The 27044-nt window shown below is 39.4% G+C and overlaps 22 non-coding genes across 22 annotated transcripts; all 22 read right to left on the reverse strand.

Annotated features, from left to right (window-relative positions):
- Positions 1-181: 181 nt before the first annotated feature.
- On the reverse strand, positions 182-300 carry LOC140031553 (5S ribosomal RNA). The gene has a single exon (XR_011835474.1). It is a non-coding gene; the product is annotated as a 5S ribosomal RNA (ribosomal RNA).
- A 1135-nt stretch (positions 301-1435) lies between these two features.
- LOC140030326 (5S ribosomal RNA) lies at positions 1436-1554 on the reverse strand. The gene has a single exon (XR_011834241.1). It is a non-coding gene; the product is annotated as a 5S ribosomal RNA (ribosomal RNA).
- A 1135-nt stretch (positions 1555-2689) lies between these two features.
- LOC140030327 (5S ribosomal RNA) lies at positions 2690-2808 on the reverse strand. Its single transcript, XR_011834242.1, has one exon. It is a non-coding gene; the product is annotated as a 5S ribosomal RNA (ribosomal RNA).
- Positions 2809-3943: 1135 nt separating this feature from the next.
- Positions 3944-4062, reverse strand: LOC140031554 (5S ribosomal RNA). The gene has a single exon (XR_011835475.1). It is a non-coding gene; the product is annotated as a 5S ribosomal RNA (ribosomal RNA).
- Positions 4063-5197: 1135 nt separating this feature from the next.
- Positions 5198-5316, reverse strand: LOC140030328 (5S ribosomal RNA). The gene has a single exon (XR_011834243.1). It is a non-coding gene; the product is annotated as a 5S ribosomal RNA (ribosomal RNA).
- Positions 5317-6440: 1124 nt separating this feature from the next.
- On the reverse strand, positions 6441-6559 carry LOC140030329 (5S ribosomal RNA). Its single transcript, XR_011834244.1, has one exon. It is a non-coding gene; the product is annotated as a 5S ribosomal RNA (ribosomal RNA).
- A 1135-nt stretch (positions 6560-7694) lies between these two features.
- LOC140030100 (5S ribosomal RNA) lies at positions 7695-7813 on the reverse strand. The gene has a single exon (XR_011834014.1). It is a non-coding gene; the product is annotated as a 5S ribosomal RNA (ribosomal RNA).
- A 1135-nt stretch (positions 7814-8948) lies between these two features.
- Positions 8949-9067, reverse strand: LOC140031555 (5S ribosomal RNA). Its single transcript, XR_011835476.1, has one exon. It is a non-coding gene; the product is annotated as a 5S ribosomal RNA (ribosomal RNA).
- A 1135-nt stretch (positions 9068-10202) lies between these two features.
- On the reverse strand, positions 10203-10321 carry LOC140028484 (5S ribosomal RNA). The gene has a single exon (XR_011832387.1). It is a non-coding gene; the product is annotated as a 5S ribosomal RNA (ribosomal RNA).
- A 1124-nt stretch (positions 10322-11445) lies between these two features.
- On the reverse strand, positions 11446-11564 carry LOC140031255 (5S ribosomal RNA). Its single transcript, XR_011835176.1, has one exon. It is a non-coding gene; the product is annotated as a 5S ribosomal RNA (ribosomal RNA).
- Positions 11565-12690: 1126 nt separating this feature from the next.
- LOC140030330 (5S ribosomal RNA) lies at positions 12691-12809 on the reverse strand. The gene has a single exon (XR_011834245.1). It is a non-coding gene; the product is annotated as a 5S ribosomal RNA (ribosomal RNA).
- Positions 12810-13943: 1134 nt separating this feature from the next.
- Positions 13944-14062, reverse strand: LOC140028495 (5S ribosomal RNA). The gene has a single exon (XR_011832398.1). It is a non-coding gene; the product is annotated as a 5S ribosomal RNA (ribosomal RNA).
- A 1135-nt stretch (positions 14063-15197) lies between these two features.
- Positions 15198-15316, reverse strand: LOC140031556 (5S ribosomal RNA). The gene has a single exon (XR_011835477.1). It is a non-coding gene; the product is annotated as a 5S ribosomal RNA (ribosomal RNA).
- Positions 15317-16451: 1135 nt separating this feature from the next.
- On the reverse strand, positions 16452-16570 carry LOC140028506 (5S ribosomal RNA). Its single transcript, XR_011832409.1, has one exon. It is a non-coding gene; the product is annotated as a 5S ribosomal RNA (ribosomal RNA).
- A 1135-nt stretch (positions 16571-17705) lies between these two features.
- LOC140031228 (5S ribosomal RNA) lies at positions 17706-17824 on the reverse strand. Its single transcript, XR_011835149.1, has one exon. It is a non-coding gene; the product is annotated as a 5S ribosomal RNA (ribosomal RNA).
- A 1126-nt stretch (positions 17825-18950) lies between these two features.
- Positions 18951-19069, reverse strand: LOC140030331 (5S ribosomal RNA). Its single transcript, XR_011834246.1, has one exon. It is a non-coding gene; the product is annotated as a 5S ribosomal RNA (ribosomal RNA).
- Positions 19070-20204: 1135 nt separating this feature from the next.
- Positions 20205-20323, reverse strand: LOC140028517 (5S ribosomal RNA). The gene has a single exon (XR_011832420.1). It is a non-coding gene; the product is annotated as a 5S ribosomal RNA (ribosomal RNA).
- Positions 20324-21458: 1135 nt separating this feature from the next.
- On the reverse strand, positions 21459-21577 carry LOC140031557 (5S ribosomal RNA). Its single transcript, XR_011835478.1, has one exon. It is a non-coding gene; the product is annotated as a 5S ribosomal RNA (ribosomal RNA).
- Positions 21578-22712: 1135 nt separating this feature from the next.
- Positions 22713-22831, reverse strand: LOC140030332 (5S ribosomal RNA). The gene has a single exon (XR_011834247.1). It is a non-coding gene; the product is annotated as a 5S ribosomal RNA (ribosomal RNA).
- A 1126-nt stretch (positions 22832-23957) lies between these two features.
- LOC140031559 (5S ribosomal RNA) lies at positions 23958-24076 on the reverse strand. Its single transcript, XR_011835480.1, has one exon. It is a non-coding gene; the product is annotated as a 5S ribosomal RNA (ribosomal RNA).
- A 1135-nt stretch (positions 24077-25211) lies between these two features.
- LOC140030333 (5S ribosomal RNA) lies at positions 25212-25330 on the reverse strand. Its single transcript, XR_011834248.1, has one exon. It is a non-coding gene; the product is annotated as a 5S ribosomal RNA (ribosomal RNA).
- Positions 25331-26465: 1135 nt separating this feature from the next.
- Positions 26466-26584, reverse strand: LOC140030610 (5S ribosomal RNA). The gene has a single exon (XR_011834525.1). It is a non-coding gene; the product is annotated as a 5S ribosomal RNA (ribosomal RNA).
- Positions 26585-27044: the final 460 nt, after the last annotated feature.

The raw sequence follows: 27044 nt of genomic DNA on the forward strand, positions 1-27044 counted from the left end.
ACAAATTTGAGCGACGATCCGGGCTTTGATCGAGCCGTACCGTTCCTGATTTGTCTCGCGCCTTCAGATCCTCCTTCACGCTTCGACAAGAAGCAAAATATTAAGCAATCGTTCCGACGGAGCTAAATTACTACAGGATAAAGAACGAATAGGAAATTTGGATTTCGAAACAAAAAAGAGAGGGGTGCAACACGAGGACTTCCCAAGGGGTTACCCATCCTAGTACTACTCTCGCCCAAGCACGCTTAATTTCGGAGTTCTGATGGGATCCGGTGCATTAGTGCTGGTATGATCGCACCCGCCATGTTCCTTTCGCTTTATTCTTTTAAACTACCCCGTCCTGCGAAGCAGTGTGGCTTTTCTAAACCGAAATTCATTTTAAGCGTCAATTCAAGCATTTTCCTCTTATCCTTTTATTTATTTACTTTATATTTTTTTTTGTTATTGATTTGCACCCTGTTTTTTTCCCTCATCCCGCAACTCTAAATTATCATGAAATCAATCCTTCACGCTTGCAGTTAGGGGTGGCAATTCGGGTCCAAATCAGGTTGGCGGGTCGGGTTCGGGTCAACAGACCCGCCAGAAAATCTGTTGACCCGAACCCCGACCCGCCAACCCGTGACGGGTCAGGTATGCTGACCCGAACCCGAAAATTTCAGGTTTACGGGGCGGCGGGTCGACCCGAAATGACCCGAAACTTAATTTTAATTTATTAATTTATCACTGTAATTTCTGATAAAATCAATTTCTCACAAAACTAATTACATAATCAAGTAATAAAAATTTAAATAAATGATTCCAAATCAAATCTAAAATAAATTAAACACCGTAAAAGTGTTTTATCCCAAGCAAAATATAAAATAAATTAAAACAATACAAAAGTGAAAAATAATATAATATATTATTTGTCCAAGTATAATAATTTCAACTTCACACAAATTAAATAAATTCGTTTAGGATTAAGTAATTAATGCCTTTGAAAAAAAGAATAACTTAGTTTAGTTAGATAAAATTATTTTTATGTTTATTAAATTATTTTTAATTCGTAAACGGGTCATATCGGGTCATATCAGGTCACCACGGGTTGACCCGAAATCGACCGGTTTTCTTTTCGGGTTCATCGGGTCCAACCCGATTCTGACCCGAATTCCCGAAACCTCAACCCAAACCCATTAATTTCGTGTTAGGTTCGTATCGTGTTTTCAGGTCGTGTCGAAAATTGCCACCCCTAGTTGCGGTGATACATTTGCGCCGACAAATTTGAGCGACGATCCGGGCTTTGATCGAGCCGTACCGTTCCTGATTTGTCTCGCGCCTTCAGATCCTCCTTCACGCTTCGACAAGAAGCAAAATATTAAGCAATCGTTCCGACGGAGCTAAATTACTACAGGATAAAGAACGAATAGGAAATTTGGATTTCGAAACAAAAAAGAAAGGGGTGCAACACGAGGACTTCCCAGGGGGTCACCCATCCTAGTACTACTCTCGCCCAAGCACGCTTAACTTCGGAGTTCTGATGGGATCCGGTGCATTAATGCTGGTATGATCGCACCCGCCATGTTCCTTTCGCTTTATTCTTTTAAACTACCCCGTCCTGCGAAGCAGTGTGGCTTTTCTAGACCGAAATTCATTTTAAGCGTCAATTCAAGTATTTTCCTCTTATCCTTTTATTTATTTACTTTATATTTTTTTTTGTTATTGATTTGCACCCTGTTTTTTTCCCTCATCCCGCAACTCTAAATTATCATGAAATCAATCCTTCACGCATGCAGTTAGGGGTGGCAATTCGGGTCCAAATCAGGTTGGCGGGTCGGGTTCGGGTCAACAGACCCGCCAGAAAATCTGTTGACCCGAACCCCGACCCGCCAACCCGTGACGGGTCAGGTATGCTGACCCGAACCCGAAAATTTCAGGTTTACGGGGCGGCGGGTCGACCCCAAATGACCCGAAACTTAATTTTAATTTATTAATTTATCACTGTAATTTCTAATAAAATCAATTTCTCACAAAACTAATTACATAATCAAGTAATAAAAATTTAAATAAATGATTCCAAATCAAATCAAAAATAAATTAAACACCGTAAAAGTGTTTTATCCCAAGCAAAATATAAAATAAATTAAAACAATACAAAAGTGAAAAATAATATAATATATTATTTGTCCAAGTATAATAATTTCAACTTCACACAAATTAAATAAATTCGTTTAGGATTAAGTAATTAATGCCTTTGAAAAAAAGAATAACTTAGTTTAGTTAGATAAAATTATTTTTATGTTTATTAAATTATTTTTAATTCGTAAACGGGTCATATCGGGTCATATCAGGTCACCACGGGTTGACCCGAAATCGACCGGTTTTCTTTTCGGGTTCATCGGGTCCAACCCGATTCTGACCCGAATTCCCGAAACCTCAACCCAAACCCATTAATTTCGTGTTAGGTTCGTGTCGTGTTTTCAGGTCGTGTCGAAAATTGCCACCCCTAGTTGCGGTGATACATTTGCGCCGACAAATTTGAGCGACGATCCGGGCTTTGATCGAGCCGTACCGTTCCTGATTTGTCTCGCGCCTTCAGATCCTCCTTCACGCTTCGACAAGAAGCAAAATATTAAGCAATCGTTCCGACGGAGCTAAATTACTACAGGATAAAGAACGAATAGGAAATTTGGATTTCGAAACAAAAAAGAAAGGGGTGCAACACGAGGACTTCCCAGGGGGTCACCCATCCTAGTACTACTCTCGCCCAAGCACGCTTAACTTCGGAGTTCTGATGGGATCCGGTGCATTAATGCTGGTATGATCGCACCCGCCATGTTCCTTTCGCTTTATTCTTTTAAACTACCCCGTCCTGCGAAGCAGTGTGGCTTTTCTAGACCGAAATTCATTTTAAGCGTCAATTCAAGCATTTTCCTCTTATCCTTTTATTTATTTACTTTATATTTTTTTTTGTTATTGATTTGCACCCTGTTTTTTTCCCTCATCCCGCAACTCTAAATTATCATGAAATCAATCCTTCACGCTTGCAGTTAGGGGTGGCAATTCGGGTCCAAATCAGGTTGGCGGGTCGGGTTCGGGTCAACAGACCCGCCAGAAAATCTGTTGACCCGAACCCCGACCCGCCAACCCGTGACGGGTCAGGTATGCTGACCCGAACCCGAAAATTTCAGGTTTACGGGGCGGCGGGTCGACCCCAAATGACCCGAAACTTAATTTTAATTTATTAATTTATCACTGTAATTTCTAATAAAATCAATTTCTCACAAAACTAATTACATAATCAAGTAATAAAAATTTAAATAAATGATTCCAAATCAAATCTAAAATAAATTAAACACCGTAAAAGTGTTTTATCCCAAGCAAAATATAAAATAAATTAAAACAATACAAAAGTGAAAAATAATATAATATATTATTTGTCCAAGTATAATAATTTCAACTTCACACAAATTAAATAAATTCGTTTAGGATTAAGTAATTAATGCCTTTGAAAAAAAGAATAACTTAGTTTAGTTAGATAAAATTATTTTTATGTTTATTAAATTATTTTTAATTCGTAAACAGGTCATATCGGGTCATATCAGGTCACCACGGGTTGACCCGAAATCGACCGGTTTTCTTTTCGGGTTCATCGGGTCCAACCCGATTCTGACCCGAATTCCCGAAACCTCAACCCAAACCCATTAATTTCGTGTTAGGTTCGTGTCGTGTTTTCAGGTCGTGTCGAAAATTGCCACCCCTAGTTGCGGTGATACATTTGCGCCGACAAATTTGAGCGACGATCCGGGCTTTGATCGAGCCGTACCGTTCCTGATTTGTCTCGCGCCTTCAGATCCTCCTTCACGCTTCGACAAGAAGCAAAATATTAAGCAATCGTTCCGACGGAGCTAAATTACTACAGGATAAAGAACGAATAGGAAATTTGGATTTCGAAACAAAAAAGAGAGGGGTGCAACACGAGGACTTCCCAAGGGGTTACCCATCCTAGTACTACTCTCGCCCAAGCACGCTTAATTTCGGAGTTCTGATGGGATCCGGTGCATTAGTGCTGGTATGATCGCACCCGCCATGTTCCTTTCGCTTTATTCTTTTAAACTACCCCGTCCTGCGAAGCAGTGTGGCTTTTCTAGACCGAAATTCATTTTAAGCGTCAATTCAAGCATTTTCCTCTTATCCTTTTATTTATTTACTTTATATTTTTTTTTGTTATTGATTTGCACCCTGTTTTTTTCCCTCATCCCGCAACTCTAAATTATCATGAAATCAATCCTTCACGCTTGCAGTTAGGGGTGGCAATTCGGGTCCAAATCAGGTTGGCGGGTCGGGTTCGGGTCAACAGACCCGCCAGAAAATCTGTTGACCCGAACCCCGACCCGCCAACCCGTGACGGGTCAGGTATGCTGACCCGAACCCGAAAATTTCAGGTTTACGGGGCGGCGGGTCGACCCGAAATGACCCGAAACTTAATTTTAATTTATTAATTTATCACTGTAATTTCTGATAAAATCAATTTCTCACAAAACTAATTACATAATCAAGTAATAAAAATTTAAATAAATGATTCCAAATCAAATCTAAAATAAATTAAACACCGTAAAAGTGTTTTATCCCAAGCAAAATATAAAATAAATTAAAACAATACAAAAGTGAAAAATAATATAATATATTATTTGTCCAAGTATAATAATTTCAACTTCACACAAATTAAATAAATTCGTTTAGGATTAAGTAATTAATGCCTTTGAAAAAAAGAATAACTTAGTTTAGTTAGATAAAATTATTTTTATGTTTATTAAATTATTTTTAATTCGTAAACGGGTCATATCGGGTCATATCAGGTCACCACGGGTTGACCCGAAATCGACCGGTTTTCTTTTCGGGTTCATCGGGTCCAACCCGATTCTGACCCGAATTCCCGAAACCTCAACCCAAACCCATTAATTTCGTGTTAGGTTCGTATCGTGTTTTCAGGTCGTGTCGAAAATTGCCACCCCTAGTTGCGGTGATACATTTGCGCCGACAAATTTGAGCGACGATCCGGGCTTTGATCGAGCCGTACCGTTCCTGATTTGTCTCGCGCCTTCAGATCCTCCTTCACGCTTCGACAAGAAGCAAAATATTAAGCAATCGTTCCGACGGAGCTAAATTACTACAGGATAAAGAACGAATAGGAAATTTGGATTTCGAAACAAAAAAGAAAGGGGTGCAACACGAGGACTTCCCAGGGGGTCACCCATCCTAGTACTACTCTCGCCCAAGCACGCTTAACTTCGGAGTTCTGATGGGATCCGGTGCATTAATGCTGGTATGATCGCACCCGCCATGTTCCTTTCGCTTTATTCTTTTAAACTACCCCGTCCTGCGAAGCAGTGTGGCTTTTCTAGACCGAAATTCATTTTAAGCGTCAATTCAAGTATTTTCCTCTTATCCTTTTATTTATTTACTTTATATTTTTTTTTGTTATTGATTTGCACCCTGTTTTTTTCCCTCATCCCGCAACTCTAAATTATCATGAAATCAATCCTTCACGCATGCAGTTAGGGGTGGCAATTCGGGTCCAAATCAGGTTGGCGGGTCGGGTTCGGGTCAACAGACCCGCCAGAAAATCTGTTGACCCGAACCCCGACCCGCCAACCCGTGACGGGTCAGGTATGCTGACCCGAACCCGAAAATTTCAGGTTTACGGGGCGGCGGGTCGACCCCAAATGACCCGAAACTTAATTTTAATTTATTAATTTATCACTGTAATTTCTAATAAAATCAATTTCTCACAAAACTAATTACATAATCAAGTAATAAAAATTTAAATAAATGATTCCAAATCAAATCTAAAATAAATTAAACACCGTAAAAGTGTTTTATCCCAAGCAAAATATAAAATAAATTAAAAAAATACAAAAGTGAAAAATAATATAATATATTATTTGTCCAAGTATAATAATTTCAACTTCACACAAATTAAATAAATTCGTTTAGGATTAAGTAATTAATGCCTTTGAAAAAAAGAATAACTTAGTTTAGTTAGATAAAATTATTTTTATGTTTATTAAATTATTTTTAATTCGTAAACGGGTCATATCGGGTCATATCAGGTCACCACGGGTTGACCCGAAATCGACCGGTTTTCTTTTCGGGTTCATCGGGTCCAACCCGAATTCCCGAAACCTCAACCCAAACCCATTAATTTCGTGTTAGGTTCGTGTCGTGTTTTCAGGTCGTGTCGAAAATTGCCACCCCTAGTTGCGGTGATACATTTGCGCCGACAAATTTGAGCGACGATCCGGGCTTTGATCGAGCCGTACCGTTCCTGATTTGTCTCGCGCCTTCAGATCCTCCTTCACGCTTCGACAAGAAGCAAAATATTAAGCAATCGTTCCGACGGAGCTAAATTACTACAGGATAAAGAACGAATAGGAAATTTGGATTTCGAAACAAAAAAGAAAGGGGTGCAACACGAGGACTTCCCAGGGGGTCACCCATCCTAGTACTACTCTCGCCCAAGCACGCTTAACTTCGGAGTTCTGATGGGATCCGGTGCATTAATGCTGGTATGATCGCACCCGCCATGTTCCTTTCGCTTTATTCTTTTAAACTACCCCGTCCTGCGAAGCAGTGTGGCTTTTCTAGACCGAAATTCATTTTAAGCGTCAATTCAAGCATTTTCCTCTTATCCTTTTATTTATTTACTTTATATTTTTTTTTGTTATTGATTTGCACCCTGTTTTTTTCCCTCATCCCGCAACTCTAAATTATCATGAAATCAATCCTTCACGCATGCAGTTAGGGGTGGCAATTCGGGTCCAAATCAGGTTGGCGGGTCGGGTTCGGGTCAACAGACCCGCCAGAAAATCTGTTGACCCGAACCCCGACCCGCCAACCCGTGACGGGTCAGGTATGCTGACCCGAACCCGAAAATTTCAGGTTTACGGGGCGGCGGGTCGACCCCAAATGACCCGAAACTTAATTTTAATTTATTAATTTATCACTGTAATTTCTAATAAAATCAATTTCTCACAAAACTAATTACATAATCAAGTAATAAAAATTTAAATAAATGATTCCAAATCAAATCTAAAATAAATTAAACACCGTAAAAGTGTTTTATCCCAAGCAAAATATAAAATAAATTAAAACAATACAAAAGTGAAAAATAATATAATATATTATTTGTCCAAGTATAATAATTTCAACTTCACACAAATTAAATAAATTCGTTTAGGATTAAGTAATTAATGCCTTTGAAAAAAAGAATAACTTAGTTTAGTTAGATAAAATTATTTTTATGTTTATTAAATTATTTTTAATTCGTAAACGGGTCATATCGGGTCATATCAGGTCACCACGGGTTGACCCGAAATCGACCGGTTTTCTTTTCGGGTTCATCGGGTCCAACCCGATTCTGACCCGAATTCCCGAAACCTCAACCCAAACCCATTAATTTCGTGTTAGGTTCGTGTCGTGTTTTCAGGTCGTGTCGAAAATTGCCACCCCTAGTTGCGGTGATACATTTGCGCCGACAAATTTGAGCGACGATCCGGGCTTTGATCGAGCCGTACCGTTCCTGATTTGTCTCGCGCCTTCAGATCCTCCTTCACGCTTCGACAAGAAGCAAAATATTAAGCAATCGTTCCGACGGAGCTAAATTACTACAGGATAAAGAACGAATAGGAAATTTGGATTTCGAAACAAAAAAGAGAGGGGTGCAACACGTGGACTTCCCAGGGGGTCACCCATCCTAGTACTACTCTCGCCCAAGCACGCTTAACTTCGGAGTTCTGATGGGATCCGGTGCATTAATGCTGGTATGATCGCACCCGCCATGTTCCTTTCGCTTTATTCTTTTAAACTACCCCGTCCTGCGAAGCAGTGTGGCTTTTCTAGACCGAAATTCATTTTAAGCGTCAATTCAAGCATTTTCCTCTTATCCTTTTATTTATTTACTTTATATTTTTTTTTGTTATTGATTTGCACCCTGTTTTTTTCCCTCATCCCGCAACTCTAAATTATCATGAAATCAATCCTTCACGCTTGCAGTTAGGGGTGGCAATTCGGGTCCAAATCAGGTTGGCGGGTCGGGTTCGGGTCAACAGACCCGCCAGAAAATCTGTTGACCCGAACCCCGACCCGCCAACCCGTGACGGGTCAGGTATGCTGACCCGAACCCGAAAATTTCAGGTTTACGGGGCGGCGGGTCGACCCCAAATGACCCGAAACTTAATTTTAATTTATTAATTTATCACTGTAATTTCTAATAAAATCAATTTCTCACAAAACTAATTACATAATCAAGTAATAAAAATTTAAATAAATGATTCCAAATCAAATCTAAAATAAATTAAACACCGTAAAAGTGTTTTATCCCAAGCAAAATATAAAATAAATTAAAACAATACAAAAGTGAAAAATAATATAATATATTATTTGTCCAAGTATAATAATTTCAACTTCACACAAATTAAATAAATTCGTTTAGGATTAAGTAATTAATGCCTTTGAAAAAAAGAATAACTTAGTTTAGTTAGATAAAATTATTTTTATGTTTATTAAATTATTTTTAATTCGTAAACAGGTCATATCGGGTCATATCAGGTCACCACGGGTTGACCCGAAATCGACCGGTTTTCTTTTCGGGTTCATCGGGTCCAACCCGATTCTGACCCGAATTCCCGAAACCTCAACCCAAACCCATTAATTTCGTGTTAGGTTCGTGTCGTGTTTTCAGGTCGTGTCGAAAATTGCCACCCCTAGTTGCGGTGATACATTTGCGCCGACAAATTTGAGCGACGATCCGGGCTTTGATCGAGCCGTACCGTTCCTGATTTGTCTCGCGCCTTCAGATCCTCCTTCACGCTTCGACAAGAAGCAAAATATTAAGCAATCGTTCCGACGGAGCTAAATTACTACAGGATAAAGAACGAATAGGAAATTTGGATTTCGAAACAAAAAAGAGAGGGGTGCAACACGAGGACTTCCCAAGGGGTTACCCATCCTAGTACTACTCTCGCCCAAGCACGCTTAATTTCGGAGTTCTGATGGGATCCGGTGCATTAGTGCTGGTATGATCGCACCCGCCATGTTCCTTTCGCTTTATTCTTTTAAACTACCCCGTCCTGCGAAGCAGTGTGGCTTTTCTAGACCGAAATTCATTTTAAGCGTCAATTCAAGCATTTTCCTCTTATCCTTTTATTTATTTACTTTATATTTTTTTTTGTTATTGATTTGCACCCTGTTTTTTTCCCTCATCCCGCAACTCTAAATTATCATGAAATCAATCCTTCACGCTTGCAGTTAGGGGTGGCAATTCGGGTCCAAATCAGGTTGGCGGGTCGGGTTCGGGTCAACAGACCCGCCAGAAAATCTGTTGACCCGAACCCCGACCCGCCAACCCGTGACGGGTCAGGTATGCTGACCCGAACCCGAAAATTTCAGGTTTACGGGGCGGCGGGTCGACCCGAAATGACCCGAAACTTAATTTTAATTTATTAATTTATCACTGTAATTTCTGATAAAATCAATTTCTCACAAAACTAATTACATAATCAAGTAATAAAAATTTAAATAAATGATTCCAAATCAAATCTAAAATAAATTAAACACCGTAAAAGTGTTTTATCCCAAGCAAAATATAAAATAAATTAAAACAATACAAAAGTGAAAAATAATATAATATATTATTTGTCCAAGTATAATAATTTCAACTTCACACAAATTAAATAAATTCGTTTAGGATTAAGTAATTAATGCCTTTGAAAAAAAGAATAACTTAGTTTAGTTAGATAAAATTATTTTTATGTTTATTAAATTATTTTTAATTCGTAAACGGGTCATATCGGGTCATATCAGGTCACCACGGGTTGACCCGAAATCGACCGGTTTTCTTTTCGGGTTCATCGGGTCCAACCCGATTCTGACCCGAATTCCCGAAACCTCAACCCAAACCCATTAATTTCGTGTTAGGTTCGTATCGTGTTTTCAGGTCGTGTCGAAAATTGCCACCCCTAGTTGCGGTGATACATTTGCGCCGACAAATTTGAGCGACGATCCGGGCTTTGATCGAGCCGTACCGTTCCTGATTTGTCTCGCGCCTTCAGATCCTCCTTCACGCTTCGACAAGAAGCAAAATATTAAGCAATCGTTCCGACGGAGCTAAATTACTACAGGATAAAGAACGAATAGGAAATTTGGATTTCGAAACAAAAAAGAGAGGGGTGCAACACGTGGACTTCCCAGGGGGTCACCCATCCTAGTACTACTCTCGCCCAAGCACGCTTAACTTCGGAGTTCTGATGGGATCCGGTGCATTAGTGCTGGTATGATCGCACCCGCCATGTTCCTTTCGCTTTATTCTTTTAAACTACCCCGTCCTGCGAAGCAGTGTGGCTTTTCTAGACCGAAATTCATTTTAAGCGTCAATTCAAGCATTTTCCTCTTATCCTTTTATTTATTTAATTTATATTTTTTTTTGTTATTGATTTGCACCCTGTTTTTTTCCCTCATCCCGCAACTCTAAATTATCATGAAATCAATCCTTCACGCTTGCAGTTAGGGGTGGCAATTCGGGTCCAAATCAGGTTGGCGGGTCGGGTTCGGGTCAACAGACCCGCCAGAAAATCTGTTGACCCGAACCCCGACCCGCCAACCCGTGACGGGTCAGGTATGCTGACCCGAACCCGAAAATTTCAGGTTTACGGGGCGGCGGGTCGACCCCAAATGACCCGAAACTTAATTTTAATTTATTAATTTATCACTGTAATTTCTAATAAAATCAATTTCTCACAAAACTAATTACATAATCAAGTAATAAAAATTTAAATAAATGATTCCAAATCAAATCTAAAATAAATTAAACACCGTAAAAGTGTTTTATCCCAAGCAAAATATAAAATAAATTAAAAAAATACAAAAGTGAAAAATAATATAATATATTATTTGTCCAAGTATAATAATTTCAACTTCACACAAATTAAATAAATTCGTTTAGGATTAAGTAATTAATGCCTTTGAAAAAAAGAATAACTTAGTTTAGTTAGATAAAATTATTTTTATGTTTATTAAATTATTTTTAATTCGTAAACGGGTCATATCGGGTCATATCAGGTCACCACGGGTTGACCCGAAATCGACCGGTTTTCTTTTCGGGTTCATCGGGTCCAACCCGAATTCCCGAAACCTCAACCCAAACCCATTAATTTCGTGTTAGGTTCGTGTCGTGTTTTCAGGTCGTGTCGAAAATTGCCACCCCTAGTTGCGGTGATACATTTGCGCCGACAAATTTGAGCGACGATCCGGGCTTTGATCGAGCCGTACCGTTCCTGATTTGTCTCGCGCCTTCAGATCCTCCTTCACGCTTCGACAAGAAGCAAAATATTAAGCAATCGTTCCGACGGAGCTAAATTACTACAGGATAAAGAACGAATAGGAAATTTGGATTTCGAAACAAAAAAGAGAGGGGTGCAACACGAGGACTTCCCAGGGGGTCACCCATCCTAGTACTACTCTCGCCCAAGCACGCTTAACATCGGAGTTCTGATGGGATCCGGTGCATTAATGCTGGTATGATCGCACCCGCCATGTTCCTTTCGCTTTATTCTTTTAAACTACCCCGTCCTGCGAAGCAATGTGGCTTTTCTAGACCGAAATTCATTTTAAGCGTCAATTCAAGCATTTTCCTCTTATCCTTTTATTTATTTACTTTATATTTTTTTTTGTTATTGATTTGCACCCTGTTTTTTTCCCTCATCCCGCAACTCTAAATTATCATGAAATCAATCCTTCACGCTTGCAGTTAGGGGTGGCAATTCGGGTCCAAATCAGGTTGGCGGGTCGGGTTCGGGTCAACAGACCCGCCAGAAAATCTGTTGACCCGAACCCCGACCCGCCAACCCGTGACGGGTCAGGTATGCTGACCCGAACCCGAAAATTTCAGGTTTACGGGGCGGCGGGTCGACCCGAAATGACCCGAAACTTAATTTTAATTTATTAATTTATCACTGTAATTTCTAATAAAATCAATTTCTCACAAAACTAATTACATAATCAAGTAATAAAAATTTAAATAAATGATTCCAAATCAAATCTAAAATAAATTAAACACCGTAAAAGTGTTTTATCCCAAGCAAAATATAAAATAAATTAAAACAATACAAAAGTGAAAAATAATATAATATATTATTTGTCCAAGTATAATAATTTCAACTTCACACAAATTAAATAAATTCGTTTAGGATTAAGTAATTAATGCCTTTGAAAAAAAGAATAACTTAGTTTAGTTAGATAAAATTATTTTTATGTTTATTAAATTATTTTTAATTCGTAAACGGGTCATATCGGGTCATATCAGGTCACCACGGGTTGACCCGAAATCGACCGGTTTTCTTTTCGGGTCCAACCCGATTCTGACCCGAATTCCCGAAACCTCAACCCAAACCCATTAATTTCGTGTTAGGTTCGTGTCGTGTTTTCAGGTCGTGTCGAAAATTGCCACCCCTAGTTGCGGTGATACATTTGCGCCGACAAATTTGAGCGACGATCCGGGCTTTGATCGAGCCGTACCGTTCCTGATTTGTCTCGCGCCTTCAGATCCTCCTTCACGCTTCGACAAGAAGCAAAATATTAAGCAATCGTTCCGACGGAGCTAAATTACTACAGGATAAAGAACGAATAGGAAATTTGGATTTCGAAACAAAAAAGAAAGGGGTGCAACACGAGGACTTCCCAGGGGGTCACCCATCCTAGTACTACTCTCGCCCAAGCACGCTTAACTTCGGAGTTCTGATGGGATCCGGTGCATTAATGCTGGTATGATCGCACCCGCCATGTTCCTTTCGCTTTATTCTTTTAAACTACCCCGTCCTGCGAAGCAGTGTGGCTTTTCTAGACCGAAATTCATTTTAAGCGTCAATTCAAGCATTTTCCTCTTATCCTTTTATTTATTTACTTTATATTTTTTTTTGTTATTGATTTGCACCCTGTTTTTTTCCCTCATCCCGCAACTCTAAATTATCATGAAATCAATCCTTCACGCATGCAGTTAGGGGTGGCAATTCGGGTCCAAATCAGGTTGGCGGGTCGGGTTCGGGTCAACAGACCCGCCAGAAAATCTGTTGACCCGAACCCCGACCCGCCAACCCGTGACGGGTCAGGTATGCTGACCCGAACCCGAAAATTTCAGGTTTACGGGGCGGCGGGTCGACCCCAAATGACCCGAAACTTAATTTTAATTTATTAATTTATCACTGTAATTTCTAATAAAATCAATTTCTCACAAAACTAATTACATAATCAAGTAATAAAAATTTAAATAAATGATTCCAAATCAAATCTAAAATAAATTAAACACCGTAAAAGTGTTTTATCCCAAGCAAAATATAAAATAAATTAAAACAATACAAAAGTGAAAAATAATATAATATATTATTTGTCCAAGTATAATAATTTCAACTTCACACAAATTAAATAAATTCGTTTAGGATTAAGTAATTAATGCCTTTGAAAAAAAGAATAACTTAGTTTAGTTAGATAAAATTATTTTTATGTTTATTAAATTATTTTTAATTCGTAAACGGGTCATATCGGGTCATATCAGGTCACCACGGGTTGACCCGAAATCGACCGGTTTTCTTTTCGGGTTCATCGGGTCCAACCCGATTCTGACCCGAATTCCCGAAACCTCAACCCAAGCCATTAATTTCGTGTTAGGTTCGTGTCGTGTTTTCAGGTCGTGTCGAAAATTGCCACCCCTAGTTGCGGTGATACATTTGCGCCGACAAATTTGAGCGACGATCCGGGCTTTGATCGAGCCGTACCGTTCCTGATTTGTCTCGCGCCTTCAGATCCTCCTTCACGCTTCGACAAGAAGCAAAATATTAAGCAATCGTTCCGACGGAGCTAAATTACTACAGGATAAAGAACGAATAGGAAATTTGGATTTCGAAACAAAAAAGAGAGGGGTGCAACACGTGGACTTCCCAGGGGGTCACCCATCCTAGTACTACTCTCGCCCAAGCACGCTTAACTTCGGAGTTCTGATGGGATCCGGTGCATTAGTGCTGGTATGATCGCACCCGCCATGTTCCTTTCGCTTTATTCTTTTAAACTACCCCGTCCTGCGAAGCAGTGTGGCTTTTCTAGACCGAAATTCATTTTAAGCGTCAATTCAAGCATTTTCCTCTTATCCTTTTATTTATTTAATTTATATTTTTTTTTGTTATTGATTTGCACCCTGTTTTTTTCCCTCATCCCGCAACTCTAAATTATCATGAAATCAATCCTTCACGCTTGCAGTTAGGGGTGGCAATTCGGGTCCAAATCAGGTTGGCGGGTCGGGTTCGGGTCAACAGACCCGCCAGAAAATCTGTTGACCCGAACCCCGACCCGCCAACCCGTGACGGGTCAGGTATGCTGACCCGAACCCGAAAATTTCAGGTTTACGGGGCGGCGGGTCGACCCGAAATGACCCGAAACTTAATTTTAATTTATTAATTTATCACTGTAATTTCTGATAAAATCAATTTCTCACAAAACTAATTACATAATCAAGTAATAAAAATTTAAATAAATGATTCCAAATCAAATCTAAAATAAATTAAACACCGTAAAAGTGTTTTATCCCAAGCAAAATATAAAATAAATTAAAACAATACAAAAGTGAAAAATAATATAATATATTATTTGTCCAAGTATAATAATTTCAACTTCACACAAATTAAATAAATTCGTTTAGGATTAAGTAATTAATGCCTTTGAAAAAAAGAATAACTTAGTTTAGTTAGATAAAATTATTTTTATGTTTATTAAATTATTTTTAATTCGTAAACGGGTCATATCGGGTCATATCAGGTCACCACGGGTTGACCCGAAATCGACCGGTTTTCTTTTCGGGTTCATCGGGTCCAACCCGATTCTGACCCGAATTCCCGAAACCTCAACCCAAACCCATTAATTTCGTGTTAGGTTCGTGTCGTGTTTTCAGGTCGTGTCGAAAATTGCCACCCCTAGTTGCGGTGATACATTTGCGCCGACAAATTTGAGCGACGATCCGGGCTTTGATCGAGCCGTACCGTTCCTGATTTGTCTCGCGCCTTCAGATCCTCCTTCACGCTTCGACAAGAAGCAAAATATTAAGCAATCGTTCCGACGGAGCTAAATTACTACAGGATAAAGAACGAATAGGAAATTTGGATTTCGAAACAAAAAAGAGAGGGGTGCAACACGAGGACTTCCCAAGGGGTTACCCATCCTAGTACTACTCTCGCCCAAGCACGCTTAATTTCGGAGTTCTGATGGGATCCGGTGCATTAGTGCTGGTATGATCGCACCCGCCATGTTCCTTTCGCTTTATTCTTTTAAACTACCCCGTCCTGCGAAGCAGTGTGGCTTTTCTAAACCGAAATTCATTTTAAGCGTCAATTCAAGCATTTTCCTCTTATCCTTTTATTTATTTACTTTATATTTTTTTTTGTTATTGATTTGCACCCTGTTTTTTTCCCTCATCCCGCAACTCTAAATTATCATGAAATCAATCCTTCACGCTTGCAGTTAGGGGTGGCAATTCGGGTCCAAATCAGGTTGGCGGGTCGGGTTCGGGTCAACAGACCCGCCAGAAAATCTGTTGACCCGAACCCCGACCCGCCAACCCGTGACGGGTCAGGTATGCTGACCCGAACCCGAAAATTTCAGGTTTACGGGGCGGCGGGTCGACCCGAAATGACCCGAAACTTAATTTTAATTTATTAATTTATCACTGTAATTTCTGATAAAATCAATTTCTCACAAAACTAATTACATAATCAAGTAATAAAAATTTAAATAAATGATTCCAAATCAAATCTAAAATAAATTAAACACCGTAAAAGTGTTTTATCCCAAGCAAAATATAAAATAAATTAAAACAATACAAAAGTGAAAAATAATATAATATATTATTTGTCCAAGTATAATAATTTCAACTTCACACAAATTAAATAAATTCGTTTAGGATTAAGTAATTAATGCCTTTGAAAAAAAGAATAACTTAGTTTAGTTAGATAAAATTATTTTTATGTTTATTAAATTATTTTTAATTCGTAAACGGGTCATATCGGGTCATATCAGGTCACCACGGGTTGACCCGAAATCGACCGGTTTTCTTTTCGGGTTCATCGGGTCCAACCCGATTCTGACCCGAATTCCCGAAACCTCAACCCAAACCCATTAATTTCGTGTTAGGTTCGTATCGTGTTTTCAGGTCGTGTCGAAAATTGCCACCCCTAGTTGCGGTGATACATTTGCGCCGACAAATTTGAGCGACGATCCGGGCTTTGATCGAGCCGTACCGTTCCTGATTTGTCTCGCGCCTTCAGATCCTCCTTCACGCTTCGACAAGAAGCAAAATATTAAGCAATCGTTCCGACGGAGCTAAATTACTACAGGATAAAGAACGAATAGGAAATTTGGATTTCGAAACAAAAAAGAAAGGGGTGCAACACGTGGACTTCCCAGGGGGTCACCCATCCTAGTACTACTCTCGCCCAAGCACGCTTAACTTCGGAGTTCTGATGGGATCCGGTGCATTAGTGCTGGTATGATCGCACCCGCCATGTTCCTTTCGCTTTATTCTTTTAAACTACCCCGTCCTGCGAAGCAGTGTGGCTTTTCTAGACCGAAATTCATTTTAAGCGTCAATTCAAGCATTTTCCTCTTATCCTTTTATTTATTTAATTTATATTTTTTTTTGTTATTGATTTGCACCCTGTTTTTTTCCCTCATCCCGCAACTCTAAATTATCATGAAATCAATCCTTCACGCTTGCAGTTAGGGGTGGCAATTCGGGTCCAAATCAGGTTGGCGGGTCGGGTTCGGGTCAACAGACCCGCCAGAAAATCTGTTGACCCGAACCCCGACCCGCCAACCCGTGACGGGTCAGGTATGCTGACCCGAACCCGAAAATTTCAGGTTTACGGGGCGGCGGGTCGACCCCAAATGACCCGAAACTTAATTTTAATTTATTAATTTATCACTGTAATTTCTAATAAAATCAATTTCTCACAAAACTAATTACATAATCAAGTAATAAAAATTTAAATAAATGATTCCAAATCAAATCAAAAATAAATTAAACACCGTAAAAGTGTTTTATCCCAAGCAAAATATAAAATAAATTAAAACAATACAAAAGTGAAAAATAATATAATATATTATTTGTCCAAGTATAATAATTTCAACTTCACACAAATTAAATAAATTCGTTTAGGATTAAGTAATTAATGCCTTTGAAAAAAAGAATAACTTAGTTTAGTTAGATAAAATTATTTTTATGTTTATTAAATTATTTTTAATTCGTAAACGGGTCATATCGGGTCATATCAGGTCACCACGGGTTGACCCGAAATCGACCGGTTTTCTTTTCGGGTTCATCGGGTCCAACCCGATTCTGACCCGAATTCCCGAAACCTCAACCCAAACCCATTAATTTCGTGTTAGGTTCGTGTCGTGTTTTCAGGTCGTGTCGAAAATTGCCACCCCTAGTTGCGGTGATACATTTGCGCCGACAAATTTGAGCGACGATCCGGGCTTTGATCGAGCCGTACCGTTCCTGATTTGTCTCGCGCCTTCAGATCCTCCTTCACGCTTCGACAAGAAGCAAAATATTAAGCAATCGTTCCGACGGAGCTAAATTACTACAGGATAAAGAACGAATAGGAAATTTGGATTTCGAAACAAAAAAGAAAGGGGTGCAACACGAGGACTTCCCAGGGGGTCACCCATCCTAGTACTACTCTCGCCCAAGCACGCTTAACTTCGGAGTTCTGATGGGATCCGGTGCATTAATGCTGGTATGTTCGCACCCGCCATGTTCCTTTCGCTTTATTCTTTTAAACTACCCCGTCCTGCGAAGCAGTGTGGCTTTTCTAGACCGAAATTCATTTTAAGCGTCAATTCAAGCATTTTCCTCTTATCCTTTTATTTATTTACTTTATATTTTTTTTTGTTATTGATTTGCACCCTGTTTTTTTCCCTCATCCCGCAACTCTAAATTATCATGAAATCAATCCTTCACGCATGCAGTTAGGGGTGGCAATTCGGGTCCAAATCAGGTTGGCGGGTCGGGTTCGGGTCAACAGACCCGCCAGAAAATCTGTTGACCCGAACCCCGACCCGCCAACCCGTGACGGGTCAGGTATGCTGACCCGAACCCGAAAATTTCAGGTTTACGGGGCGGCGGGTCGACCCGAAATGACCCGAAACTTAATTTTAATTTATTAATTTATCACTGTAATTTCTGATAAAATCAATTTCTCACAAAACTAATTACATAATCAAGTAATAAAAATTTAAATAAATGATTCCAAATCAAATCTAAAATAAATTAAACACCGTAAAAGTGTTTTATCCCAAGCAAAATATAAAATAAATTAAAACAATACAAAAGTGAAAAATAATATAATATATTATTTGTCCAAGTATAATAATTTCAACTTCACACAAATTAAATAAATTCGTTTAGGATTAAGTAATTAATGCCTTTGAAAAAAAGAATAACTTAGTTTAGTTAGATAAAATTATTTTTATGTTTATTAAATTATTTTTAATTCGTAAACGGGTCATATCGGGTCATATCAGGTCACCACGGGTTGACCCGAAATCGACCGGTTTTCTTTTCGGGTCCAACCCGATTCTGACCCGAATTCCCGAAACCTCAACCCAAACCCATTAATTTCGTGTTAGGTTCGTGTCGTGTTTTCAGGTCGTGTCGAAAATTGCCACCCCTAGTTGCGGTGATACATTTGCGCCGACAAATTTGAGCGACGATCCGGGCTTTGATCGAGCCGTACCGTTCCTGATTTGTCTCGCGCCTTCAGATCCTCCTTCACGCTTCGACAAGAAGCAAAATATTAAGCAATCGTTCCGACGGAGCTAAATTACTACAGGATAAAGAACGAATAGGAAATTTGGATTTCGAAACAAAAAAGAAAGGGGTGCAACACGAGGACTTCCCAGGGGGTCACCCATCCTAGTACTACTCTCGCCCAAGCACGCTTAACTTCGGAGTTCTGATGGGATCCGGTGCATTAATGCTGGTATGATCGCACCCGCCATGTTCCTTTCGCTTTATTCTTTTAAACTACCCCGTCCTGCGAAGCAGTGTGGCTTTTTTAGACCGAAATTCATTTTAAGCGTCAATTCAAGCATTTTCCTCTTATCCTTTTATTTATTTACTTTATATTTTTTTTTGTTATTGATTTGCACCCTGTTTTTTTCCCTCATCCCGCAACTCTAAATTATCATGAAATCAATCCTTCACGCATGCAGTTAGGGGTGGCAATTCGGGTCCAAATCAGGTTGGCGGGTCGGGTTCGGGTCAACAGACCCGCCAGAAAATCTGTTGACCCGAACCCCGACCCGCCAACCCGTGACGGGTCAGGTATGCTGACCCGAACCCGAAAATTTCAGGTTTACGGGGCGGCGGGTCGACCCGAAATGACCCGAAACTTAATTTTAATTTATTAATTTATCACTGTAATTTCTGATAAAATCAATTTCTCACAAAACTAATTACATAATCAAGTAATAAAAATTTAAATAAATGATTCCAAATCAAATCTAAAATAAATTAAACACCGTAAAAGTGTTTTATCCCAAGCAAAATATAAAATAAATTAAAACAATACAAAAGTGAAAAATAATATAATATATTATTTGTCCAAGTATAATAATTTCAACTTCACACAAATTAAATAAATTCGTTTAGGATTAAGTAATTAATGCCTTTGAAAAAAAGAATAACTTAGTTTAGTTAGATAAAATTATTTTTATGTTTATTAAATTATTTTTAATTCGTAAACGGGTCATATCGGGTCATATCAGGTCACCACGGGTTGACCCGAAATCGACCGGTTTTCTTTTCGGGTTCATCGGGTCCAACCCGATTCTGACCCGAATTCCCGAAACCTCAACCCAAACCCATTAATTTCGTGTTAGGTTCGTGTCGTGTTTTCAGGTCGTGTCGAAAATTGCCACCCCTAGTTGCGGTGATACATTTGCGCCGACAAATTTGAGCGACGATCCGGGCTTTGATCGAGCCGTACCGTTCCTGATTTGTCTCGCGCCTTCAGATCCTCCTTCACGCTTCGACAAGAAGCAAAATATTAAGCAATCGTTCCGACGGAGCTAAATTACTACAGGATAAAGAACGAATAGGAAATTTGGATTTCGAAACAAAAAAGAGAGGGGTGCAACACGTGGACTTCCCAGGGGGTCACCCATCCTAGTACTACTCTCGCCCAAGCACGCTTAACTTCGGAGTTCTGATGGGATCCGGTGCATTAGTGCTGGTATGATCGCACCCGCCATGTTCCTTTCGCTTTATTCTTTTAAACTACCCCGTCCTGCGAAGCAGTGTGGCTTTTCTAGACCGAAATTCATTTTAAGCGTCAATTCAAGCATTTTCCTCTTATCCTTTTATTTATTTAATTTATATTTTTTTTTGTTATTGATTTGCACCCTGTTTTTTTCCCTCATCCCGCAACTCTAAATTATCATGAAATCAATCCTTCACGCTTGCAGTTAGGGGTGGCAATTCGGGTCCAAATCAGGTTGGCGGGTCGGGTTCGGGTCAACAGACCCGCCAGAAAATCTGTTGACCCGAACCCCGACCCGCCAACCCGTGACGGGTCAGGTATGCTGACCCGAACCCGAAAATTTCAGGTTTACGGGGCGGCGGGTCGACCCGAAATGACCCGAAACTTAATTTTAATTTATTAATTTATCACTGTAATTTCTGATAAAATCAATTTCTCACAAAACTAATTACATAATCAAGTAATAAAAATTTAAATAAATGATTCCAAATCAAATCTAAAATAAATTAAACACCGTAAAAGTGTTTTATCCCAAGCAAAATATAAAATAAATTAAAACAATACAAAAGTGAAAAATAATATAATATATTATTTGTCCAAGTATAATAATTTCAACTTCACACAAATTAAATAAATTCGTTTAGGATTAAGTAATTAATGCCTTTGAAAAAAAGAATAACTTAGTTTAGTTAGATAAAATTATTTTTATGTTTATTAAATTATTTTTAATTCGTAAACGGGTCATATCGGGTCATATCAGGTCACCACGGGTTGACCCGAAATCGACCGGTTTTCTTTTCGGGTTCATCGGGTCCAACCCGATTCTGACCCGAATTCCCGAAACCTCAACCCAAACCCATTAATTTCGTGTTAGGTTCGTGTCGTGTTTTCAGGTCGTGTCGAAAATTGCCACCCCTAGTTGCGGTGATACATTTGCGCCGACAAATTTGAGCGACGATCCGGGCTTTGATCGAGCCGTACCGTTCCTGATTTGTCTCGCGCCTTCAGATCCTCCTTCACGCTTCGACAAGAAGCAAAATATTAAGCAATCGTTCCGACGGAGCTAAATTACTACAGGATAAAGAACGAATAGGAAATTTGGATTTCGAAACAAAAAAGAGAGGGGTGCAACACGAGGACTTCCCAAGGGGTTACCCATCCTAGTACTACTCTCGCCCAAGCACGCTTAATTTCGGAGTTCTGATGGGATCCGGTGCATTAGTGCTGGTATGATCGCACCCGCCATGTTCCTTTCGCTTTATTCTTTTAAACTACCCCGTCCTGCGAAGCAGTGTGGCTTTTCTAGACCGAAATTCATTTTAAGCGTCAATTCAAGCATTTTCCTCTTATCCTTTTATTTATTTACTTTATATTTTTTTTTGTTATTGATTTGCACCCTGTTTTTTTCCCTCATCCCGCAACTCTAAATTATCATGAAATCAATCCTTCACGCTTGCAGTTAGGGGTGGCAATTCGGGTCCAAATCAGGTTGGCGGGTCGGGTTCGGGTCAACAGACCCGCCAGAAAATCTGTTGACCCGAACCCCGACCCGCCAACCCGTGACGGGTCAGGTATGCTGACCCGAACCCGAAAATTTCAGGTTTACGGGGCGGCGGGTCGACCCGAAATGACCCGAAACTTAATTTTAATTTATTAATTTATCACTGTAATTTCTGATAAAATCAATTTCTCACAAAACTAATTACATAATCAAGTAATAAAAATTTAAATAAATGATTCCAAATCAAATCTAAAATAAATTAAACACCGTAAAAGTGTTTTATCCCAAGCAAAATATAAAATAAATTAAAACAATACAAAAGTGAAAAATAATATAATATATTATTTGTCCAAGTATAATAATTTCAACTTCACACAAATTAAATAAATTCGTTTAGGATTAAGTAATTAATGCCTTTGAAAAAAAGAATAACTTAGTTTAGTTAGATAAAATTATTTTTATGTTTATTAAATTATTTTTAATTCGTAAACGGGTCATATCGGGTCATATCAGGTCACCACGGGTTGACCCGAAATCGACCGGTTTTCTTTTCGGGTTCATCGGGTCCAACCCGATTCTGACCCGAATTCCCGAAACCTCAACCCAAACCCATTAATTTCGTGTTAGGTTCGTATCGTGTTTTCAGGTCGTGTCGAAAATTGCCACCCCTAGTTGCGGTGATACATTTGCGCCGACAAATTTGAGCGACGATCCGGGCTTTGATCGAGCCGTACCGTTCCTGATTTGTCTCGCGCCTTCAGATCCTCCTTCACGCTTCGACAAGAAGCAAAATATTAAGCAATCGTTCCGACGGAGCTAAATTACTACAGGATAAAGAACGAATAGGAAATTTGGATTTCGAAACAAAAAAGAAAGGGGTGCAACACGAGGACTTCCCAGGGGGTCACCCATCCTAGTACTACTCTCGCCCAAGCACGCTTAACTTCGGAGTTCTGATGGGATCCGGTGCATTAATGCTGGTATGATCGCACCCGCCATGTTCCTTTCGCTTTATTCTTTTAAACTACCCCGTCCTGCGAAGCAGTGTGGCTTTTCTAGACCGAAATTCATTTTAAGCGTCAATTCAAGCATTTTCCTCTTATCCTTTTATTTATTTACTTTATATTTTTTTTTGTTATTGATTTGCACCCTGTTTTTTTCCCTCATCCCGCAACTCTAAATTATCATGAAATCAATCCTTCACGCTTGCAGTTAGGGGTGGCAATTCGGGTCCAAATCAGGTTGGCGGGTCGGGTTCGGGTCAACAGACCCGCCAGAAAATCTGTTGACCCGAACCCCGACCCGCCAACCCGTGACGGGTCAGGTATGCTGACCCGAAACCGAAAATTTCAGGTTTACGGGGCGGCGGGTCGACCCGAAATGACCCGAAACTTAATTTTAATTTATTAATTTATCACTGTAATTTCTAATAAAATCAATTTCTCACAAAACTAATTACATAATCAAGTAATAAAAATTTAAATAAATGATTCCAAATCAAATCTAAAATAAATTAAACACCGTAAAAGTGTTTTATCCCAAGCAAAATATAAAATAAATTAAAACAATACAAAAGTGAAAAATAATATAATATATTATTTGTCCAAGTATAATAATTTCAACTTCACACAAATTAAATAAATTCGTTTAGGATTAAGTAATTAATGCCTTTGAAAAAAAGAATAACTTAGTTTAGTTAGATAAAATTATTTTTATGTTTATTAAATTATTTTTAATTCGTAAACGGGTCATATCGGGTCATATCAGGTCACCACGGGTTGACCCGAAATCGACCGGTTTTCTTTTCGGGTCCAACCCGATTCTGACCCGAATTCCCGAAACCTCAACCCAAACCCATTAATTTCGTGTTAGGTTCGTGTCGTGTTTTCAGGTCGTGTCGAAAATTGCCACCCCTAGTTGCGGTGATACATTTGCGCCGACAAATTTGAGCGACGATCCGGGCTTTGATCGAGCCGTACCGTTCCTGATTTGTCTCGCGCCTTCAGATCCTCCTTCACGCTTCGACAAGAAGCAAAATATTAAGCAATCGTTCCGACGGAGCTAAATTACTACAGGATAAAGAACGAATAGGAAATTTGGATTTCGAAACAAAAAAGAGAGGGGTGCAACACGAGGACTTCCCAAGGGGTTACCCATCCTAGTACTACTCTCGCCCAAGCACGCTTAATTTCGGAGTTCTGATGGGATCCGGTGCATTAGTGCTGGTATGATCGCACCCGCCATGTTCCTTTCGCTTTATTCTTTTAAACTACCCCGTCCTGCGAAGCAGTGTGGCTTTTCTAGACCGAAATTCATTTTAAGCGTCAATTCAAGCATTTTCCTCTTATCCTTTTATTTATTTACTTTATATTTTTTTTTGTTATTGATTTGCACCCTGTTTTTTTCCCTCATCCCGCAACTCTAAATTATCATGAAATCAATCCTTCACGCTTGCAGTTAGGGGTGGCAATTCGGGTCCAAATCAGGTTGGCGGGTCGGGTTCGGGTCAACAGACCCGCCAGAAAATCTGTTGACCCGAACCCCGACCCGCCAACCCGTGACGGGTCAGGTATGCTGACCCGAACCCGAAAATTTCAGGTTTACGGGGCGGCGGGTCGACCCGAAATGACCCGAAACTTAATTTTAATTTATTAATTTATCACTGTAATTTCTGATAAAATCAATTTCTCACAAAACTAATTACATAATCAAGTAATAAAAATTTAAATAAATGATTCCAAATCAAATCTAAAATAAATTAAACACCGTAAAAGTGTTTTATCCCAAGCAAAATATAAAATAAATTAAAACAATACAAAAGTGAAAAATAATATAATATATTATTTGTCCAAGTATAATAATTTCAACTTCACACAAATTAAATAAATTCGTTTAGGATTAAGTAATTAATGCCTTTGAAAAAAAGAATAACTTAGTTTAGTTAGATAAAATTATTTTTATGTTTATTAAATTATTTTTAATTCGTAAACGGGTCATATCGGGTCATATCAGGTCACCACGGGTTGACCCGAAATCGACCGGTTTTCTTTTCGGGTTCATCGGGTCCAACCCGATTCTGACCCGAATTCCCGAAACCTCAACCCAAACCCATTAATTTCGTGTTAGGTTCGTATCGTGTTTTCAGGTCGTGTCGAAAATTGCCACCCCTAGTTGCGGTGATACATTTGCGCCGACAAATTTGAGCGACGATCCGGGCTTTGATCGAGCCGTACCGTTCCTGATTTGTCTCGCGCCTTCAGATCCTCCTTCACGCTTCGACAAGAAGCAAAATATTAAGCAATCGTTCCGACGGAGCTAAATTACTACAGGATAAAGAACGAATAGGAAATTTGGATTTCGAAACAAAAAAGAAAGGGGTGCAACACGAGGACTTCCCAGGGGGTCACCCATCCTAGTACTACTCTCGCCCAAGCACGCTTAACTTCGGAGTTCTGATGGGATCCGGTGCATTAATGCTGGTATGATCGCACCCGCCATGTTCCTTTCGCTTTATTCTTTTAAACTACCCCGTCCTGCGAAGCAGTGTGGCTTTTCTAGACCGAAATTCATTTTAAGCGTCAATTCAAGCATTTTCCTCTTATCCTTTTATTTATTTACTTTATATTTTTTTTTGTTATTGATTTGCACCCTGTTTTTTTCCCTCATCCCGCAACTCTAAATTATCATGAAATCAATCCTTCACGCTTGCAGTTAGGGGTGGCAATTCGGGTCCAAATCAGGTTGGCGGGTCGGGTTCGGGTCAACAGACCCGCCAGAAAATCTGTTGACCCGAACCCCGACCCGCCAACCCGTGACGGGTCAGGTATGCTGACCCGAAACCGAAAATTTCAGGTTTACGGGGCGGCGGGTCGACCCGAAATGACCCGAAACTTAATTTTAATTTATTAATTTATCACTGTAATTTCTAATAAAATCAATTTCTCACAAAACTAATTACATAATCAAGTAATAAAAATTTAAATAAATGATTCCAAATCAAATCTAAAATAAATTAAACACCGTAAAAGTGTTTTATCCCAAGCAAAATATAAAATAAATTAAAACAATACAAAAGTGAAAAATAATATAATATATTATTTGTCCAAGTATAATAATTTCAACTTCACACAAATTAAATAAATTCGTTTAGGATTAAGTAATTAATGCCTTTGAAAAAAAGAATAACTTAGTTTAGTTAGATAAAATTATTTTTATGTTTATTAAATTATTTTTAATTCGTAAACGGGTCATATCGGGTCATATCAGGTCACCACGGGTTGACCCGAAATCGACCGGTTTTCTTTTCGGGTTCATCGGGTCCAACCCGATTCTGACCCGAATTCCCGAAACCTCAACCCAAACCCATTAATTTCGTGTTAGGTTCGTATCGTGTTTTCAGGTCGTGTCGAAAATTGCCACCCCTAGTTGCGGTGATACATTTGCGCCGACAAATTTGAGCGACGATCCGGGCTTTGATCGAGCCGTACCGTTCCTGATTTGTCTCGCGCCTTCAGATCCTCCTTCACGCTTCGACAAGAAGCAAAATATTAAGCAATCGTTCCGACGGAGCTAAATTACTACAGGATAAAGAACGAATAGGAAATTTGGATTTCGAAACAAAAAAGAGAGAGGTGCAACACGTGGACTTCCCAGGGGGTCACCCATCCTAGTACTACTCTCGCCCAAGCACGCTTAACTTCGGAGTTCTGATGGGATCCGGTGCATTAGTGCTGGTATGATCGCACCCGCCATGTTCCTTTCGCTTTATTCTTTTAAACTACCCCGTCCTGCGAAGCAGTGTGGCTTTTCTAGACCGAAATTCATTTTAAGCGTCAATTCAAGCATTTTCCTCTTATCCTTTTATTTATTTACTTTATATTTTTTTTTGTTATTGATTTGCACCCTGTTTTTTTCCCTCATCCCGCAACTCTAAATTATCATGAAATCAATCCTTCACGCTTGCAGTTAGGGGTGGCAATTCGGGTCCAAATCAGGTTGGCGGGTCGGGTTCGGGTCAACAGACCCGCCAGAAAATCTGTTGACCCGAACCCCGACCCGCCAACCCGTGACGGGTCAGGTATGCTGACCCGAAACCGAAAATTTCAGGTTTACGGGGCGGCGGGTCGACCCGAAATGACCCGAAACTTAATTTTAATTTATTAATTTATCACTGTAATTTCTAATAAAATCAATTTCTCACAAAACTA

Source organism: Coffea arabica, chromosome 11e, assembly GCF_036785885.1.
Source record: "Coffea arabica cultivar ET-39 chromosome 11e, Coffea Arabica ET-39 HiFi, whole genome shotgun sequence".
NCBI classification, from domain to species: Eukaryota; Viridiplantae; Streptophyta; class Magnoliopsida; order Gentianales; family Rubiaceae; genus Coffea; species Coffea arabica.